We start from the raw sequence: 12,851 nt of genomic DNA, 5'->3' as shown, positions 1-12,851 counted from the left end.
TCTGAGCGTGCGGAGTCACTTTTAGTGACTGTCTCGCATGGACCGCGAGCAAGTGACAACCGCCCAACACAGCAGCCGTAAACCAAATGCTGTAATCCGAATACGGTCCACGGAAACCGCGCTACTTGGAGCAAAATTGAACAGTAGCACCAAGACGGCGTGTAATACACGGACTGACGGTAGCGTTGTCGGCTCGCACGGCAGTGCGGTGCATAATAAACAGCAGCAGCATGTAGGAGCGCAAGTCGTCGTTTTTTTTTTTCGTTCCTAATTCGGCTTCGGGCGCTCCTTTTACTAATGGCCACACACACTCACTTACGATCAATGCGGCCTCAGCACAGTGCACAACAACTGAAAGCACGCCGTCATGGTTTCGGCGGCGGAACAGCTTCATCATGCGGCTGTGTTGAGCACTTACCCTCGCAGATTTTCCAAGATCGAAACCTTTCTTTATTAGCTATCTAGCCCTGGCGAACGTGTTTGTTGCGCTCGCCAGTTAGGAAAGGGTGCGTGTCGAATGGGCGTGAACATTGGTATTACCTACTTGTGCAGTTCGGTTCCATGAAGCGATCGCAAACGATCGCATCCCGCACCTTTAACTCTCTGTCGCAATTATTGAAATCCACAGCACAGCACGTGTTTCCTCTGCCTATTCACATAATAGAAAGAACACATTCGGCAGCCACCCGCGATATTTCCACTGCTGCGTCGAGGCGCACGCGCCGGCGACTTACGAGGCGAGTAATGGTGCCGTGTTCTGAGCGCACGTGTGGCGCCATCTGGTCTCAAACGGAAGAACTGCGCGCTGTAAACGGTCTAGACGCGTTTGCCTCGCCTTCCGGCAGATGGCGTGCCCTGTCAAACCAGCTGTTCGGCTCGCGTATAGCTCTCGTCTGCGACAGCTTTTCTCGCAGTTGACAGCAGTTTCTTCTTAATTTCAGGAAATGCAGGCAAGTACCGACGTTTAATTACATCTCAAATAACGTAGACCATAATATGCTACCCCGTGAGCGAAGTTTGCTCCCGATTAGGCCAGTAGTTTGCTCACAGGAATTTTTTAAATTCCCGCACATAAAAACGGAATTCTCTGTACATGTGCCTATATGCATTACATTTTTTGCATCTCCTTCAAAAACATTCAGATAGAAATGCAATCTAGGAATAAATACTGCATAGAAATGAAATAGTTTGAGAAAGTTTTAATTAAGAACACAAAAATACAAAACGAGCAAAAGCAAGCTATACAGAGAATGTACACTGAATGATATAAATAAAACCGTTACCTGCAAAAGCTACAAAATCCAATATCTAATCCGATATCAGAGTTCATGAACACACTAAATCTCAGCTACGCAATAATCCAATATCTAAGCTCCGATATCAGAGTAAGCAGAATTTCAGCGTTGCTTGCACACAGAGCACTCATATAGGGTGGAAAGGTGAGCGCAGGGTTTGCTGAATTACTGACATTAGCTACATCAATCAGTGTCGTGTGGCACGACCTACAGAGGCTGTCTGCGCGGATAAACGCCTGCCAGAACTGTAATGAGCGGAATTGTATATCACACAGAGTCACTTTCGTGCTTACCATAGCATTTTTTTTTTATACATGCCTAAATACGAAGCTCAACTGCCTATTGTACTAACCGAGTGCCCTTCTTTCATTCACCGAACTGCAATGTTTGGATAATAGAGCAAACGACCTCGCATTTGACACCTATAGTTAACGACTAGCGTCAAGCCCGTCAGGTATTCTTTGTTAGCACGACTGCAACAATTATCATTTTTAACGTCACCTAGTTTATTAATTAACCAACAGTTTGTGTAGTTTGGAAGGCAGTGGTAAGTCAGCTTTGAGTGAAAGCGCCAACCCAGTCCAGCGATGGCGTAGAGGTGGAGCATCCGCATCGCGTGCAAGAGGGTCGGGGTTCGAATCCTGGTGCACGCAATTCTCCACCGGATTAAAAAAAAAAAATCTCGCGTGTCGATGGAATTGCATAACCAGGCTTGGAGTGCGGCCTGATTTCGGTGACCAGAGCCGACAACGCACTTCCTCACCAGAACAGGATTTGGCCACCCTGGTGTAGTACTTGGCCACAACCTTCTATGAACAAACCAATTAACCCTCGGCCGTCAGTCCCCAGCGGCTGCGGAGCAACTGACCAAGGCGGCGGTCAGATCTGTGACGCAGCGGAGGGTGCTAAGAATCTCTGGCTCCGGACAGGCCGCCATTGGAAACTGAACCTGGCAACGTTTAACGCAAGAACCTTATCAAGTGAGGCTAGCTTAGCAGTGCTGTTGGAGGAATTAGCCGGTATTAAATGGGATGTCACAGGGCTTAGTGAGGTTAGGAGGACAGATGAGGCGTATACAGTACTAAAGGGCGGGCATGTATTGTGCTATCGTGGATTAGCATGCAGATAGGCGAGAACTAGGTGTGGGATTCCTCATAAATCAGGATATAGCTGGCAACATCGAGGAGTCTTACAGTATTAACGAGAGAGTGACAGCTATCGTAATTAGGCTTAATAAGAGGCGCAAGCTGAAGGTGGTGCAGGCCTACGCGCCTACATCAAGCCATGATGACCAGATAGTTGAAAGCTTCTATGAGGATGTGGAATCGGCAAATTGACCAAAGTAAAATCACAGTACACTGTACTAATGGGCGACTTTAATGCAAAAGTAGGTAAAAAGCAGGCTGGGGACAAGGCGGTAGGTGACTATGGCATATGTTCTAGGAACAGTAGGGGACAATTATTAGTAGAGTTCGCAGATAGAAATAATTTACAGATTATGAATACCTTCTTCTGCAAACGAACAAACAGGAAGTGGACGTGGAAGAGCCCCAATGGTGAGACTAAAAATGAAATAGACTTCATACTGTGTGCTCAACCTGGCATCGTAGAGGATGTGGAGGTCCTCGGTAAGGTCCGTTGTAGCGACCACAGAATGGTAAGATCTCGTATTAGCTTAGATTTGAAGAGGGAACAGAGGAAACTGGTGAAGCGAAAGGCTATTAACGAGTTAGCATTAAGAGGGAATAAGAGGGAAGGTAGAGGAATTCAGAATGTCGCTGCAGAACAGATTTTCCGCTTGAACTGAAGAAGACGACCGAAGTGTTGAAACAATGAATGATAATCTCACAGCTATCGTTAGAGTGCGCCGCAGAAGTAGGTGGTAGGACGGTTCGACAGGATACCAGCAAGCTATCTCAGGAGACTAAAGATCTGATTAAGAAACGCCAAAGCATGAGGACGTCTAACTCCACAGACAGGATAGAACTAGCAGAGCTATCGAAGTTAATAAATAAGCGCAAGGTAGCCGACATAAGAAAGCTTAACATGGAGAAAATCGAGCATGCTCTAAGGAACAGAGGTAGCCTAAAATCAGTGAGGAGAAAACTGGGCATAGGTAAAACCAGATGTATACGCTAAAAGACAAACGGCAATGTCATCAGCAATTTGGATAAGATAGTTGAAGTAGCCGAAGAGTTCTACACAAATCTATACAGTAGCGAATGTAATCATCAAGTTACTGAGGGAGGCAGTCGAGCACAGCAATGGGACATCCCGCCAGTAACGAAGCAGGAAGTAAAGAAAGCCTTCGAAACAATGCAGAGAGGGAAAGCAGCTGGTGAGGATCAGGTAACAGCAGATTTATTGAAGGACGGAGGAGAGATTGTGCTACAAAAACTAGCCACCCTGTGTTCACAATGCCTTGTGACCTCGAGAGTACCAGAAGCTCGGAAGAATGCTAACATTATCTTAATTCATAAGAAAGGAGACGTCAATGACTTGAAGAATTACAGACCGATCAGCTTATTGTTCGTTGCCTACAAGGTATTTACTAAGGTAATTGCTAATAGAGTCGGGAAAACATTGGACTTTAGTCAACCAAATGATCAGGCAGGCTTTCGTAAAGGATACTCGACAATAGACCACATTCACACTATCAATCAGGTGATAGAGAAATGCGCAGAATATAACCTACCCCTATATATGGCCTTCATTGATTACGAGAAAGCATTTGACTCAGTGGAAACCTCAGCTGTCATGCAGGCATTGCGGAATCAGGGTGTGGAAGAGTGCTATGTGAAAATATTGAAAGATATTTATAACGATTGCACAGCTACTATAGTTCTCCATAAAGTCAGCAATAAAATTCCAATAAGGAAAGGTGTCAGGCAGGGGGACACGATCTCGCCAATGCTCTTCACTGCCTGTTTACAGGAGGTATTCCGGGGACTGGAATGGGAACAGTTATAAGAGTTAATGGAGAATACCTGAGTAATTTGCTATCGCTGATGACATTGCCTTGCTAAGCCACTGAGGACAAGAACTGCAAAGCATGATCAATCAGTTAGACAGGCAGAGTAGAACGGTGGGGCTAAGAATTAACATGCAGAAAACCAAAGTAATGTTCAATAGCCTAGCGAGAGAACAGCAGTTCGCAATTGGTAGCGAGGTGCTGGAAGTAGTAAGAGATTATGTCTACTTAGGGCAGGTAGTGATCGCAGATCCGGATCATGAGAGGGAAATAACTAGAAGAATAAGAATGGGGTGGAGTGCATATGGCAGGTTCTCTCAGATCATGAATGGTAGCTTACCAATATCCCTGAAGAGAAAGTATACAACAGCTGTATCCTACCAGTACTCACCTATGGGGCAGAAACGTGGAAGCTAACAAAGAGGGTTCAGCTTAAGTTAAGAACAACGCAGCGAGCTATGGAAAGGAAAATGATAGGTGTAACGTTAAAAGATCGGAAGAGGGCGGAGTGGGTGAGGGAACAAACGCGGGTTAATGATATCCTAGTTGAAATTAAGAGGAAGAAATGGGCTTGGGCAGGGCATGTAATGCGAAGAAAAGATAACCGCTGGTCTTTAAGAGTAACGGAGTGGATTCCAAGAGAAGGCAAATGTAGCAGGGGACGGCAGAAAGTTAGGTGGGCGGATGAGATTAAGAAGTTTGCGGGGATACAGTGGCGGCAACTGACAAAGGACAGAGTTAATTGGAGAGACATGGGAGAGGCCTTTGCCCTGCAGTGGGTGTAGTCAGGCTGATGATGATGATGATGATATCAGAGTTCATAAGCACACTAAATCTGAGCCATGCAATCTTGCCACTTTTTTTTTTAACTTGTCAAGCTGCCGAAGGGCACTGTGCACTTTTGGGTGGACTCAGGCTATCCTCCGGGACAACTGCCGGCTCCCTTCCTCTGGGTTCATGCCCACCAGTTGCCTGGAAAGAAAAAGACACATTTAGAAGCTAGATCATCCCGCTTACACCCGCAGAATTTTAAGGCTAGTCTAAATGCAGAACTGCCTCTGTTAGTACTGCCGTTAGGTTGAGTTGGATTCCCAGCAGTCCAATATGCTCTTAGCGCCACTTCTGTGGAAATAACGGTTCATATGAACACCATTTACATGGTTATACTAGCTTTTCAAGCAAAACAAAGCAATAAAAGCGCACAGTAAGGCACGCTGTGATGCCAAGAAAGCAAGTGACTCAGTATTAGGCAGGCAACAGTAACTTGTTCCAGACACTGCAGTTACTCAGTGCATTCTGATTTGAAATTCTTTACACAACCAATTTCTGTCCCAAGAGATATGCCTTTTGCATAAGCCACAGCGCAGTTACTGCCATATGCCTTAGCTTCTAATTTTGGGAAAAAATTTGTATTCTGTGACTTTCAAATGAAGAATCTGCAATATTCTGGAGGAAGGCTCCCACACGTTCACATACACGGCCTTACACACAGCAGTGGCTCGCATGCCATCGCTTCCTGTCTTAATGCTTTGTGGCCCGTACAGCACAGTGCTGTGCTTATTCAGAATTTTTTCTCTTCCCTACTAGTCAAGGCTCTTTCAGTCCCTTCGCTTCTTTCTCAATAGTTTGTATGGTTTTCTTTCCACGTTTCTGGTCATCAAAAAGTTGGCTTTCTCTCGCAGCTCATGAGCCTGTCGTGTGAACTCGCTGTGGGTGTATCAAACTGAGAAAAAAAAAAATTGCGCTGTAGTCATATCTGGCTCCAATATAACGCGAGAGGCTTTCTGAAGCGTACGATTTAAAAAGAAAAAACTCATTCTACATTCATCCATATATGGTTGTACTGCTTTTGGCAGGTGCCTGTACTGTGAATTTCTCATACAGAGTGTGAGAGTGTTGCTGCCAGAGCCGCAGCACTACTTGTGCTGGCTTGCATGAGCAGAAGAGTAGCAAACATATCAAGGCATCAGTAGAACTTTGTTCATTACTAGGGTGTACCCTTCCTGAAATTTCAGATGAAAAACAATCACATTCCTATCGTTCTGTCATTGTACTGATCTCTACAGACACATTATCATCCAAAAAAAGATAATGTGGCTGCTAGCACACCATTCCACAAAAATGCTGAAATCATTGTTCTTTTGTGAAAAACTAGGGATCTTACACATGACTAGCCAATGCAGTCAAGCTCTGATTTTATTACTCAGCCAAATGATTGAAATAGCTGAAGAAAGTTATTAACTGAGCCATAGTCACATAAATGCTAGCCTTTAAGACTTCTGTAGAGCCATGAAGAACAGCCCAAAAGGACGATACTCAGTATGCAGACAGGTTGAGTGCACGTGTGTGCATGTCGTCCTTTAGCACAACTCTTCGTGGTTTTGGAGAATAGAAAGAGACTAGCATCTTTCACGGGGGTTACTTTGCAACTACACCCCATTCAATTACAACTCATCTCTGGAGGAGGGCTGAAGGATGTTTAGAATATGAAAACAAATATCTTTTACTAGCTGTCTTGTTAGAATGCAGGCTTAATTAAGTCCTGCCTACTATTTTCCTGGCCTTCCCTGAAACGGCAGGGTTCACCAAGCATTGCTTGCGTTCATATTTCTTATTTCTTTGATACAACAACAGTTGCCAGCCGTACGTGAATGGCACAAAAAAACTAGCGAAAGAATGAAAGCCATGGTTGCATGCACTGAAAACCACAGCGGACTCCCGACTTCTGACACAAGCCATCCAACTCGTCGCAGCTTCACGCATGCTCAGCTTGGCTCCAGATCTTGGCTCCAGACTTCAACTAACATCTGCCAAACAAAATAACAATATGATGTTATATCTGCAGACCCATAAATGTCTTAAACATGGTGGTGTGTGCTTTGTGCATCGGAAGAATTACATCACCAAAAATGTACAGACACTGCTATCACAGAAGCTGCCAGTGGACCACCTAAACAAAGCAGTCTTTTGCGTAGCATATTCCAGCCACTTCTGTATGTCAGAGTCGGCACACTTCTGTTGAAGGGTAAAGCATATCATCACCATCCCGACTGCTACCACTGCAGTGCAAAGGCCTCTCCTATATCTCTCCAATTAAATAGACCCTGTGCGAATTGTGACAACTTTGTCCCCGCAAATTTTCTAACCTAATTTACCCACTTAACTTTCTGTCGCCCCCTCCAATGGTTGCAGACTCCAGTCTTGGAAACGAGGTAGTAATTTTCAGTAATCGTCAAATTTGTCACAAGGAACATACATGTACAGGAGCAGACGGAAGTAAACTGAGTTCGCTGCACAAAAAAGAACTGCATGTCAGAGAGAGAGTATGTCTCTTGAAAGAAGAGAAAAAGACGGTTAACTTTCATCAATTTTGACAAGGCGCACTTAGAAAGGAAATATTTGGGAAACAATGCTGAACAGGAAATAGAGGACTGCGCCCTCAACTACAGCACAATATGCAGAGTGTAAGCTCTCCCCTGTCCTTTATTTCTATCGCTCCCCTCTATACTCTCCTCACTATCCTCTCCCTTTCCCTTTCATTTCCGCCGGCTGCAGCTCGGGTGCTTAAAATATTATAGATAGCAATTGCCGCGGCTGGCAACACTCTTTTGCTTCACCTTTTTTATTTTTTATTTTTAAAAATAAACCCCTACCACCTTGTGAACATAAAGCATCAAAAAGCACTTTCAAGTCTGCCCAAAAGAAGGTGTTATCAAGCATTTCAGCACCAATGTGATCCTCTTCATCATGTGGATAGAGCTATTTCTTTCCCAGGTCAGGAATTGCTGCAAATTGTACAGGAGACCCAAATCAAACGAAAATGGCATCAAATCACTTTTGCCTTTGTTAGTTCTGATATATTATGGACTGCATTACGGTATTAATTGTTTCAAAAGATGAGGATGTACAACTTGCGGCTGTGTATAGCAACTAGATAGGTTCACTTTCATGTCGGACATCACTATGGGAGGATTTTGCACATGGATGGAGAGAAATTACTCATAATTGCTAATGAGTGACTGCCCACTTATTAAAAACAAGCATATTGTATCTTTTGCACCTTCTTCATCTTGGAATGATGACTTCCTGTTCTGGAGCCTCTTTTCAGTGGTTCTGAACTGCTGAGAGATGCATGTGCTGCGAGCCTTTCCTCTGTATAAAAGCAGCCCGATCATGAGAAGTTACCTGTCACACATACCTTGAGGAATCAGACCAGATGACAGAGGAGCGCAAACGGATCACCAGAGAGTCAAGGACACGATACAGGCTGTTGGCTTGTATATCAAGAAGCTAACTTGGAGGCACAATGCAGAAGTGATTCGATTTCCTGTCGGAAAGCTTGTAGACTCGATAGTTTGGAAGAAATGAAGAGTCAACTTTTTCAACAAGAAAACAAGGTGTGGCATCTGTTCCAGCAACATTCATTTTGATCTCACCAAGCTCAAAGGCTTCTTTACCCAGGAGAATGTAGTTTCCAAGGTTATAGCTCGTGCCTTGGACTGCGACCATTGGGGCACAATTAAGACCCAAAATGTCTTGGTGAAATCTTTGCAGAGCTTTGCGCTGAGGCTGGTCTATGTCCTTTAGTTCACAAAGCGGGATCAACTCTTTGTAGTACACAGGTGGGTCACAGAGGTCGGCACTGAGCAGATATGTTTGGAGAAGCTGGTGCTTTTCAGCCAGCAACTTTGTAAGGTTAATGTAGTTTCCAGCAGACCTTGCGCACCTTTTAAAGAACTGGTGCTTGCTCTCAAATCTCAGTGCCCATGTCTTGAGCAGAGGACCAAACTATATGGATAATGGACAAGGTAGTGATGCTTCGGCGTGAGCGGTACATCTGGACACAGCTTCTTTCTTCTATGTAGTGCACAATAAGGAGAGGAAGCATAGACACCTGGCTAGCAGAAATGGTTGGTGCCATGACAAACTCGACAATTTCTTGAAGAGCTAAAAGAAGCTGCCACACGTCATTCATAGCATCAAGCACTTTGTCTCCCACAATCACAGGCAAGAGAAGAAGAAGAGTGTAGTTCTGTGTTGCATTTCTACTTAGAGATATTCCACTAGGAGGCACACAAGAGGGCTTGCTTTTGATGTCAAGAGAAGAGTACTTGAACTTTGACTGGATCATCATGTTTAAATGGCTGTATGAAAACCATTTCAGTTTCTTAACAAAATTACTGATCATAAGAGCCATGTCATAGTTCACAATACCTTCCAAAAGGCCATAACCAAGGCATGGTGGCAGCCCTGGCATACAGACATGAAAGTTTGCCAGTGCATTCAAGGGTGAGTTCTTTTTGACACCTTTGTAGTGCTGCAAGGTTGGGTCATCTTCAACCTTCTGCACAGCGAAATTATAAGACTCAACTGTTCGCATGTTTCCCTCTAAATTACCTGTTTGAAATTCATCAAATGTGATGTCACAACAACGACAGATGTTTTCACCTCTTGAGAAATCCTTTAGAAAGCCTGCAATGAAAGGACTACCAAGGCTGTCACACGCAACAAAAGATTAGCCAACATCATAGTGGCAACCATTAATTGAAATGCCGTCAGTTTCCAATGTCTTCAAATCATAAGTGAGCCTCCGAAATACTGCCTCACTCCCAAAATGCTTGATATCTTTCTTGTGGCAAAGGAGAACAAGGTGCTGCTGATCTACCTCTGATCTCACATAACTTGGAAGGCTCCCCAAGCTCTAGTACACAATGAACATCTTGTGTGTTCCACGACTAGGTCCAAAAGGATTTGTCACCACAAAACCATCCTGGTATAGAATGAGGGAAAGCTTTTTGCCACTAAAGCACTATTTCTTAGCAAAAACTTCACCATCAGTGAAGTCTACATACACACCATCTACACAAGGCTGTGGAATAGATGTGAGACAACTGGCTACCTCCACATTAGCAATGAGTGAATGAAATGTTTGTGTAACTGGCACATAATGATAGTGCCCCTCCTCATTGGCGACATTCATGCACAAGTTCAGTGGAACTGTCACTACATGGGGCCACTTTTCACAGCAGAATTTTGACCTGCAATGAATTGATTGCAACATGCCTGTATTTGAGAGAGCAGACTGGAAGAGGTCCTTCTGGAAGGTCTGAGAAATTATTAGTTGTTGCTCTTTACCATTTCTTGCAGACTGCATGTTTACAATCAATGCCTTCTGTAGTTGTTGTTGAGACATATCATGAAGTCTCTGTAGGTCTCGGACAATTTCTTGTGCCACTGCATTGGGAACCAGATGTTTCGCCTCAAGCTTCAGCAAAAATAGTGCAAAACTTTTGAGAAAGCTAGGTTCATTATCAAATGCCTCATCTTCATTATCACTGTTTTCAATTTCTTCTAGGCATGAGCTATGGATGTTATGGCCTTCTAATGGTTGCACAGGGCTGGTGCATGCGATGTCCTCTTGTTGACTGTTTTGGTATGGGCTAGTCAACGCATCGTCTTAAGGAAAGTATATACAGCTCAAAAAACAGGGACAGCAGAGAAGACACAAACAACGCCAGTCCTGTTGTTTGCGTCTTCTCTGCTGTCCTTGTTTTTTTGCGCTGTATATTACTTTCCTTAACTTCAGCAGCAGGATCAGTCGCATGCTTTTTCTTGGCGTGATACAGTCGCATGCTTTTTCTTGGCGTGATACAAACAGAGATGATTTTTGAATGAGCCAGGTGTAGTGAGCCGACTGGAGCAGCCATAATAAGGGCAGCATACTGCATCTTCACGCCTCAAATGGTCCCGGGTGTATTCCAATAAGGCACTGTGATTGCAGAGAACCACAGAGGAACCAAGCTCTGCGCATGGACTCAGACAACACGGCTTTGTAAAGCCACAAAGCTTTGAAAGGTTGCTGCACAGAGGTGAATGCCACAAGATGCACACCCTCTCACTCCCTCATGCAGCAAAGTGTGCTTGAAGAAGGCCTCTTAAGAAGGAAATCTTTTATCGCAAACCATGCACTTGTACCGCATCTGACAAAAAAAAAAAACATTGTCATCTGTGCATGCTCACTAATTCTAAGGAATATTTAAAATTCATGAACCAAATGGCTATATAGCAAGAACAAAGCATTGCCTTTCCAAAAACAAAAAAAAACCTCAATAGGAGAGCATCTTATGCATTATTTAAAATATAGCTAGCAACCAAACCGGAACTAGCCTGCCCACTGCCTGCCTGCAGATGGCTCAGGATTTGAACTCTGCCAAACAGTCCACATGCTCAATTTGCTTGAAATATGGGTCATTCCATGCCAAATTCACCAGTGTTTGCACTCAACCTGCTTCAATTGAATTCAAAAAATTTGTGGCGGGAAAATGTGTGTGTGTGTGCATGTGTGCGTGCATGTGTGCGTGTGTGTGTTCTTTTTAAGTAATGTTATTGCCTCTGGGCATATAAAGGGGGTACGTTTTGGGGGCTCTGCTACATGCTATAATAAACTGATGATCACTTGTTTTGAACCTGTTTAGCAGATCTACCCAAATGAGCTTGGGTCCAGGACACACAATTCAAATGTGTACTCATTAAATTTTTCTGCTGCTGTCGAGAACAGTGGTAGAGGCTGTCATCGAAACTTGAGTACATAGTGCACCAAACACAAAACAATTGAGCACTTGGAAATTCTGAAGTGGCAATAAATCAGGAACACAAAAGTGGCAACCCTTATCCATTAATTTTAATTAATAGAATAGAACCAGATTAAACTATTTGGTTCAAATATACATATTTATTTATTTATTTAAAGTTCCCTTGGGGCTCATGCAGAGGCAACGAGAGGGGAGTGAGCAGTTGCAAAGTGATACACAAGAACAATGCTCAACAGGTTTTTCCAGTAATCGTGACGTGTGTAGATCAAAATATTTGCAACGTCATATTATACAGGATTAAGAGGCAAAGGAAATACACATTGCACCTTGCTATGAAAAAATATGCAATGTACAATGAAGATACTAGCGTGAGAAACAAAACAATACAAGCCACGGTATCACAAGGTTAAAGTTGTTTAGAAATAGTCGCAACACCAGCATGCATAAATGGTATCAAGTACAATAAAAATAACGCTTAAACATGAAAAATAGCCTCAGTGAATAAATTCAGTGTTACTGGCAGAATATTTGCATTCCTTTCAATTTGCTCGGAGACGAGTATGTGCTTCTTTTAATGCATTTATTAATTACTTAAATAATGAATTTGCTTCAGCTATTTGATGAACTTAATGACATGTTCATATGTTCAATTCGCTGAGATTGTCAATTGGTTTCACTAGTGGATGGATCCACGAAATTAAGCGGACAAACAAAAATGCGTAAATACAGCAGTATAGCTGCCTCATCTGTCGAAGACTGGATAGGGAGCAGATTACCTCCCAGGCACAAAGAAAAAAAAAACCATGATGACACTATATGTCTACCACCTGCCCATCACCTTATCAGTAAAATGCCGGGAATCGAAACCACGTGCGCCCGCGCCTCGCTTGTACGGTAAAGAGCCTTGGTATTCCGTGCTGCCCATGTTACCGATCTCGGAACAATTCCCAGTTGATTCCAGTTGGCTCCCAGCTGAGTTCCAGTTGCAGCCAA

The sequence above is a fragment of the Amblyomma mixtum genome, chromosome 7, assembly GCF_055824585.1.
Source record: "Amblyomma mixtum isolate Tamu chromosome 7, ASM5582458v1, whole genome shotgun sequence".
In the NCBI taxonomy this organism is placed as follows: Eukaryota; Metazoa; Arthropoda; class Arachnida; order Ixodida; family Ixodidae; genus Amblyomma; species Amblyomma mixtum.
This window is presented reverse-complemented; position numbering follows the sequence as displayed.